We start from the raw sequence: 9,554 nt of genomic DNA, 5'->3' as shown, positions 1-9,554 counted from the left end.
TTCCTGTTCCTGATGCACCCCTCACTCACTCTCTTCCTTTCTCTCTCTCTCTCTCTCTGACTTTGTCTGTCTCTCTCTCACTCTTTCTCTCTTTCTACACTGTCCTTCACTCCCTCGCATTTTCTCTCTCTCCCTCTCGACTTGGTCTGTCTCTCTCTCTCTCTTTCTACACTCTGTCCTTCACTCCCTCGCCTTTCTCTCCATCCTCCCTCACTCTCGCTCCCCCTCTTCAACACCGTCTCTCACAGACACACTAACATTTTTTTTTTTTTTTTTTAACACCTTACGTGCGGAGGGAGGACAGGACCTGAGACATTTCCTCTCTGTGTGAATGCGTAGGGTTGCACCACGCTTAACAGGCTATATTTAGGTTGGAGTGTGTGTGTGTGTGTGTGCGCGTGTGTATGAATATGTGTGAGTGTGTGTGCCCCAGAGGTTTCATTCATGCGTTGCCAAATGAAGAGCCTAAAAATAGCCGGTCAATTGAAAAATGTCAGTTTCTGCACTAAGTATTCATGTCCTTGCAAACTGAGGGAGGAAAGTGTATGTGTCGCAACAATGAGTTGTGATCTGCAGACAATTCTAGGTCTGTATATCGGCTAGATTTGATATGGGTACACAACTAGAGCTCTGTCGGTGGATGAGATTTGGAGCATTTGATAGGAGTAGCTAAAACCAATGGTAAAAGCTTATACTTCAAGAAAGAAGTACAAGACTGAAGTCCAAGTTTGCAGAGGGGAGTGCTCTGCCACCACAAAACCCCAGGCCTCAGGTGGACATGAACACTCACAAACAATGAGCTACAATACAATCAAACATACCCTTTTCAGACTTTATAATTGTACATGGTACATGGCTAAAAACAGATGTGATCCTCAAGGAGGAAAATAAATATTTGTATGCAGTAATTCACTCTTTAAGGGCGCTGCACTCACAATGACTTACCATAACAAAGACTAAAGCAAAGCAAGTTGTATAAATCTGATAGGCACTGAGTGGAGTCACTCAGGTCTCAGTAATCCGTCCCATCCGGTTTGATAATCTCTCTGCCTGGTTACACACAACCCTTTCCCGTTACTTCAGTCACACCTGTGTTTACCCAGCTAACCATGCCCCTTTCACATGATCACATACCTATATACACCCTACAGTACATGCAGGGTTACTCAGGTGTATGATTAAGGTTTCATACACACACACACGCACGCATGCACGAACGCATGCGCACACACGCACCCTATAAAAACTACTGTGCAGGACTATACAGGTGTAGAGTCCATGGCTGAGATTTCATTTATGACCTGGGCAACTTTAGTCTAATAGGCCTATGCATTGTAATCCGTTTATGGGCAAAACGTTATGCAAACATCAAAGTTTAGCAAAAGTCTAACAAAAAAATCAAATAAAAAAAAGATTCTAAAACAAGAAATCAATTAACAATCCAAGTAGATATATTAGAGTGAGCAGTTTCAGAACCCTGAATATAAATATAATTACGTGGTGTGTATAGACAGTGTAACATTTGGAAAAGCAAATGGTATGTACAGTACAGTGTTCATTTCGTCAACAAAAATAGTGACAAAAATATTCGTCAAACACCTATTTTTCAGTGGCAATTGACGAGACAATAACTGACTAAATAGTCCCAGAAAAAAACTATAACTACGTTAAAAATATTTTTCATTTCAGTTGACTAAAACGAGACGAATCTCTGTGACTAATAAGTGACTAAATCTCTGTGACTAATAAGTGGACTGGACAAGAGATTTCGAAAAAATGTAGAGTTTTTCATTGATAAGCACAATTAATCTTAGCAGCACAGATGCTCAGCGCAGTTCAGTTCAGCAGTGGGAAGGACATGTCACACCCGGCGCACACACAGCCTACATCAGCTGCTGGCCTGTGGGGGAGCAAGTGATGAGTGTTAGCAGACGCGGAGGCGACTCTGTTGCTTCCTCGTAGCTAACCACCGGCCTTCCAGTTAGCTACCCTTTGCCTGGTTAAGAAACACAAGCTGCTTTACGAAATTAGCGATGTCTAGCGATGATTTTCTCTCCTTTGAGTATAGAAAAGTAGGCTGTCTATGAATTTGTAGTCTCGCTCAACCCTCCCACTGCATTTCATAGCCAGGTTCTGTAGACAGTGTGGCCAAGTCTCCCTCTTTTCCTCAGAGAAAATGGCTTGAGAGACTACCGTTCAAAACATACTGTATGACCCATAATACCGGTGCAACAATTTTTTCTTCTTCTTTCTATTGTGCATTGGCGGGCTGCATTTTACATTGATAAAGCATATCGCTGGCCGTTCTAAAACAAGGCTACTTGCGGACCAGACCGTTAACCATTTGTTTAGGCTACACCTGGTCATGTTACCTCATTAGCTAGTTATGGCTAACAACCTGCTGCACGTTCAGCAGGATGCAACGTTTTGGAACATTCAGATAGAAATATGCTATGCTAGAATTTACATGACTAAGACTAGACTATATAAATAAAAAGAGTGCAAAAATGAACACTGGTACAGTAGTAAATATATTAGGATGAGCTACGAGAATACAGTATATACTATGTATACTATACTATGTATACACAGTGAGTAGACAACAGTATATAAACAGCATTTGAAGTGACCAGTGTTCAATATCTCTCTATTCAATGTCTCTCTATTCATGCACCTTGGTTGGGCTGCAAGGTAGCGATGGATGGTGTAAAATATTTTCTGCTTTGACTATGTTGGTTGGTTACATTCCCAATCAGCCAGTGGCAGTAGTGGCAGTACCCAGTAAAGGAATGAACAGGGTTGGCTGGTATGCTCCTGCGGATGACAACAAGGACACAGACATACCACAGCCTGGCAGTGTAAAGTAAAGAGAGAATAGGAATTGGAGAATAGGAATTGGAGGGGGTGGGGTGGGGGATGAGGGAGGATGAGGTGTGTGTGTGTGTGTGTGTGTGTGTGTGTGTGTGTGTGTGTGTGTGTGTGTGTGGCTTGAGGCTTGAAATCCCAACGTTAGGACAGTGAGCAGCAAAACAATATACACTGCTCAAAAAAATTAAGGGAACACTTAAACAACACATCCTAGATCTGAATGAAAGAAATAATCTTATTAAATACTTTTTTCTTTACATAGTTGAATGTGCTGACAACAAAATCACACAAAAATAATCAATGGAAATCCAATTTATCAACCCATGGAGGTCTGGATTTGGAGTCATACTCAAAATTGTGGAAAACCACACTATAGGCTGATCCAACTTTGATGTAATGTCCTTAAAACAAGTCAAAATGAGGCTCAGTAGTGTGTGTGGCCGCCACGTGCCTGTATGACCTCCCTACAACGCCTGGGCATGCTCCTGATGAGGTGGCGGATGGTCTCCTGAGGGATCTCCTCCCAGACCTGGACTAAAGCATCCGCCAACTCCTGGACAGTCTGTGGTACAACGTGGCGTTGGTGGATGGAGCGAGACATGATGTCCCAGATGTGCTCAATTGGATTCAGGTCTGGGGAATGGGCGGGCCAGTCCATAGCATCAATGCCTTCCTCTTGCAGGAACTGCTGACACACTCCAGCCACATGAGGTCTAGCATTGTCTTGCATTAGGAGGAACCCAGGGCCAACCGCACCAGCATATCGTCTCACAAGCGGTCTGAAGATCTCATCTCGGTACCTAATGGTAGTCAGGCTACCTCTGGCGAGCACATGGAGGGCTGTGCGGCCCCCCAAAGAAATGCCACCCCACACCATGACTGACCCATCGCCAAACCGGTCATGCTGGAGGATGTTGCAGGCAGCAGAACGTTCTCCACGGCATCTCCAGACTCTGTCACGTCTGTCACATGTGCTCAGTGTGAACCTGCTTTCATCTGTGAAGAGCACAGGGCGCCAGTGGTGAATTTGCCAATCTTGGTGTTCTCTGGCAAATGCCAAACGTCCTGCACGGTGTTGGGCTGTAAGCACAACCCCCACCTGTGGACGTCAGGCCCTCATACCACCCTCATGGAGTCTGTTTCTGACCGTTTGAGCATACACATGCACATTTGTGGCCTGCTGGAGGTCATTTTGCAGGGCTCTGGCAGTGCTCCTCCTGCTCCTCCTTGCACAAAGGCAGAGGTAGCGGTCCTGCTGCTGGGTTGTTGCCCTCCTACGGCCTCCTCCACGTCTCCTAATGTACTGGCCTGTCTCATGGTAGCGCCGCCATGCTCTGGACACTACGCTGACAAACACAGCAAACCTTCTTGCCACAGCTCGCATTGATGTGCCATCCTGGATGAGCTGCACTAACTGAGCCACTTGTGTGGGTTGTAGACTCCGTCTCATGCTACCACTAGAGTGAAAGCACCGCCAGCATTCAAAAGTGACCAAAACATCAGCCAGGAAGCATAGGAACTGAGAAGTGGTCTGTGGTTTCCACCTGCAGAACCACTCCTTTATTGGGGGTGTCTTGCTTATTGCCTATAATTTCCACCTGTTGTCTATTCCATTTGCACAACAGCATGTGAAATGTATTGTCAATCAGTGTTGCTTCCTAAGTGGACAGTTTGATTTCACAGAAGTGTGATTGACTTGGAGTTACATTGTTTTGTTTAAGTGTTCCCTTTATTTTTTTTATGAATATATATACACTGTAGGCTCACATGTACCTGTATACAAAACCTAGGGAGATACCTTGAGAACTAGTCTCGTGTAGAGTCGATATTATGTCACAGTTGAAAAACCAGGCAAGCACAGTGTCAAAATAGTCCAGTAGATCATTCCTTTCATGACATAAGCAAAGAAATTTCCCAGCTATAGTAACTCTTAAATTGTGTTGCTACAGTATGTTGTTGAGCAATGCCTCACGTCACAAGCAAGTTGATGTTTATTGTCAAGAGTTCTGTCCTGGAGGCAGAACTGAGTGATTTCCCCTTAGACAGGCCAGCTGCAAAGTCAAACTTTTATATATGGTACAAATTAATGAAAATAATAATTGCTTTAAGGCTAAGGTTAGGGTTAGCAGTGTGATTAAGTTTAGGGTTAAGTTTAAAAACAGATTTTATGACTTTGTGGCTGTGCCAGCTTGTGACCACTCTGCAGAGCTGCCTCCAGAACAAGATTCATGACGAAAAACGCTAACTCACACGTCACAAACTAACACTACAAAGGTTTTTTTTGTTGGAAACCAGTCCAGTAACAAATGGTGAAAATGTTGTTCATCGATCATTTCCATAAAAAACAAGGCACCATGAACAGAAAAAAAATCTAAAAGTGACACCGTTGAAAACAAACAGTATTTCGCTCCATCAAACTAAGCAGTAATCTACATCCAACCCCATCTGACCCATAACACCTCACGTAACCATAACCCATACAAGATAAACCATAACCATAACCCATACAAGATAAACCATAACCATAACCCATACAAGATAAACTGGTCAATGATTCTCCTCCACCAGTGGCAGAAGTACCTGTAAGAAAATAAACATAGGCTATGTCCTAAAAGTAGTGCATTCTACATATAGGGAATAGGGTGGCATTTCAGATGCACCCTTTATGCTGCTGGTATGAGGGGGGATATCAATCAAGGATATTTCCTGCATTCACAGCAGGAACAATTACAGGAAGTGTTTCAAGACCACTGGACTCTCGCAACCCTCTGGCCCTCTACCATAAGTTCCCCCATCACATTTGCGTCAGACCCACGCATGAGCATGCACACACACATTCAGGAGGCAGGCACGCACACACACACACACAATTCTGACTGGACACAACAGGGCTAAGGGGAAGATTTATACCCCATGTGCTAAAACCATCAGGCTGGATGGAGGAAGACCGGAGGAAGAGGGTGGGTAAAGAGGGGGTCCCCAGGGGGGTCTGTTGGTGTGAATTGGGTCAGCCCCTGTACAGAGGGTCACCTGAGGATGTCGTTCCTGGGGTGGTTGTTGTTTGGGCACCAGCACTCAGTGGCCAACTGTATTGTACAGTACTGTACACACACATGCACGCACAAATATGCACATGCACGCATGTTCACACAAGCACGCACAAAAACTACTGTAAACCTAACCAAAATAAATATGACACTTTATAGCCATGGCAACTATTCAACTTCCACAAAGACCTACAGTTCAGCACTTACTTTTGATCCTGGTTTATCGTGACTATGCTTTTTACAACCATTTACAACACATACTGTTCAAGGTTTCGAAATGATATCATTTGCACGATATCAAAAGTGTATGGCCTCCCTCTTATCAAAGTGATAAGAACGTTGCACTTAACGGTTTCCCATTCATTCCTTAACGGGAAATATAATTCTTAACCTGTTCTTATCAAGCAAAAATCCAGGTTTGAAAACAAGGTTGTTACCATAGCTACAACTAGAGCCCTGTGACAACTCAGTAACACGAGTGCATGTGGATTCCAGGCTAGTGGTGTTGTACATTGCCTAAGCATAAATTGCATTTTTCCATTGAATGTCTAAGGAATGGTTTTGTAGATTCTAGTAGGGCTGGTTTTGACATACACTGCTGCTGTGCGTGGTCATTATAAGCCATGTTATAATGACCACGTAAACATTTATCGAGGGAGGTTGTTTGGTGTAATGCAATCTATCCGCCACTGGGACAGGATGTACGCAGGGCGTCAGAGTAGACGTGGTCGCAACACACACACACACACTTGGCAGGGAGCATGTCGAGCCATTGTGGAGACAACCTCCCAGGAGGCTTTGCACACGACGATGCCAAAAGTGTGGCCTTTGTTTTTATATTCTTCTTTAGGAAAACAAACGGGGGGTGTGTTGTTGAAATAAAACTGAAGTGCGTCTGAGCTGAAGTGTGTGTGCGGTTTGCCTGCCACCTCAGTGTGATCATAGCATCAGGCTTAGACCGTGAGTAAGGTAGCATTTCAATTCTTCAGTTAAACAAAATCTTCATTTCTAATGCCAGACTCTTAGCCTGGGTGCCAGTCTGTTACTGCTCTCCATAAGGAAACCAGGCACAGTGGAACAGACTGGCACCAAGTCTACCATAACCCAAGAGGACCACTCTTGATTTATATCAACATAGGCATGCCATAAACCTAGAGTGTTTGGACCCAGTGACTCCTGGGTTGCTACTTTATAACCCCATTGAGACAGAGGGCTTTACCTATAATTACACTGCCTAAGCTCTCCTCTCCTCAGCTATGTACACTACCAGCACACCATACAGAAGACCCAAGCCAATAGGTCATATCACTGAGGGTCCATATTCAGGGGTGGCCAGGGTTTATGGGCACTCCCATAACAAATCAGAGCACCACTATAAAGCACTTAAAATATAAACTTGGGAACCCACATAAATTCACGGAATATGAACATTTAACAATGAACAATTAGCAATTAACACTTTACCCATACATTAAAGCTGCAATATGTAACCTTTTGTGCGACCTGACAAAATTAACATAGAAATGTGAGTTATAGATCTGTCATTCGCGTTGAAAGCACGTCTAAGAAGCGGTAGATTTGTTCTATGTGCACTATTTCTATGTTTCCTGTTCTTAAGTTTCATTTTTGCATCTTTTACTTTAGGTTTTGTACACCAGCTTCAAACAGCTGAAAATACAATATTTTTGGATATGGAAAATATATTTCACAGTGGTTTAGATGGTACAATGATTCTCTACAATATACTTGCTTGTTTTGTCACATAAACTGAAATTAGGCGAACAATTCAAATTAATCCATGTTGGTGCATCCCACCCTTAGAATTTTAGCAACCAGGAAATAGCAGAGCGATTACTGCATAGTGCATTTTAAGTTGCTCTTATACCGGTGTAGTAACACAGTAATTAAATAGCTGGAAATGGGCACCAACACTTGATGAGTAATTCGAACCCTGCCCAAACAACATCACCAACAACCAATCACGCATCTAGCCTGGTCCCAGATCTGTTTGTGCTGTCTTGTTGACTGTTGACCATATGAGTTGGCAAGACGGCATAAACAGATCTGGGACCAGGCCATCACTCATCCCAGAACAACCAGGAAACCTGAATCTAAAACAAGGAAACTCGAGGAAATGCACCCTGGACAGCTGTGCTTTAGACTCACCAATACAAAACACACATCGCCCACAGAGCCAGAGCTTCAATCAGGCATTGTGTTATCATACTGTTGTTATCTCAGGAGAGAAAAAAAACTGTTGTTGTCCTTTGTGTATTCCAGTTAGGGCGCAGTGTGTTTGAAAAGGCATGATGGCAAGGAGCTTTTTTATAAAGACTAAAAATAGAATAAAAAACTAAAAATAGAACAACCTCTTCCCATGTCTACTTTGTTTATCCCCTCTATGTATCCATATTCCTTTCATTCACGACTGTCTATCAACAATGAAATTCTGAATGCATAGTTCGTGAGTGGGATTTATTTATGAGTCGCTATCGAACTGGTTAGGTTACAGTGTGGCAGATTCTGAACTCTCAGTTACCTTATCTAAGTGTAGTAGCACACTGCCGCACTGATAAAGAACGTACCTGATTCTCATTCACTGGAAAACATAAACAGCTACAGTAAAAGACTGGAACCAAACAAAATATGCAGTAATCTTGTAATGAGATAGGACGCTCTTGACAAAAAGATTTCAAATCTCAATGAGCTCTTTCTGGTTAAATAAAGGTTAAATAAAAATGAGTTTATGTAACTCTCAACCCCAAAATACAAAGGCACACTGAGCAGTGGCGGTTCTAGACCATTTCAACTGGGGGGGCCAAGCTGGGGCCAGTTGTACTGTTAGAGGGGCCAGTTACATTAGCCGTTATTGTTGTCATATCGTTTTCTTCACTGAATTGCAGGCATTAGCAGGCAAAAGACCATGTTCATAATCATTAGGGTTCAGCGTTGCCACTGTCTAATAATGGATGTAAAAAAAGAACGATAGCAAAAATGAGTTATGTAAAAATGATTTCCTACTCCACATTTAGGGGGGCCACAAGGGGGTCCTGCCCCCCCCCAGAACCACCCCTGACTCTGAGAACAATCCATTGTTGGTTTTAGAAAAGAGCTCACTTGTGCATGGATGACTACTGCTTTGAAATATGCATCAAAGCTCCGCTGGCACCATATCAGAAAAAGAGTTAAACATTATCTCAGTAGTGAGTTTAACAGTGTAACATTATCGCAGTATTTAGGTCACAAAACTGTGCAACTTGAACATTAAACATGAATCATGCAATGGTCCAAGAGCAATTATCTTACTATAAAACCATTCAAAATTAACAAAACAAAAACGCCATACATTTAAGAGAGCTTATTTCTGTTGATAAAATCAATATTTACCTGCCGTTAGGTTCAGTAAAGAAATCCATAAGCGTTCTATGAGGGTGATTGAACTCTGCTCAGGAAGTACAACTTCACACGTTGCTACAGTTGCAGCTGTGACAGCAGCACGCGGGGTAGTACAGTATGACAACGCCCACCGAGGATTTATTCAACCAATACGATGTCTCAAATGTTTCCCTGGCGATCTAGATTGGCTACGTCCTATCAAATAGGCCGACAACATATACTTCCTTGTATGTTGTGCTAGTT

Source organism: Salmo salar, chromosome ssa02 (genome assembly GCF_905237065.1).
Source record: "Salmo salar chromosome ssa02, Ssal_v3.1, whole genome shotgun sequence".
Taxonomy (NCBI): domain Eukaryota; kingdom Metazoa; phylum Chordata; class Actinopteri; order Salmoniformes; family Salmonidae; genus Salmo; species Salmo salar.
Note: the sequence above shows the minus strand (reverse complement) of the source record.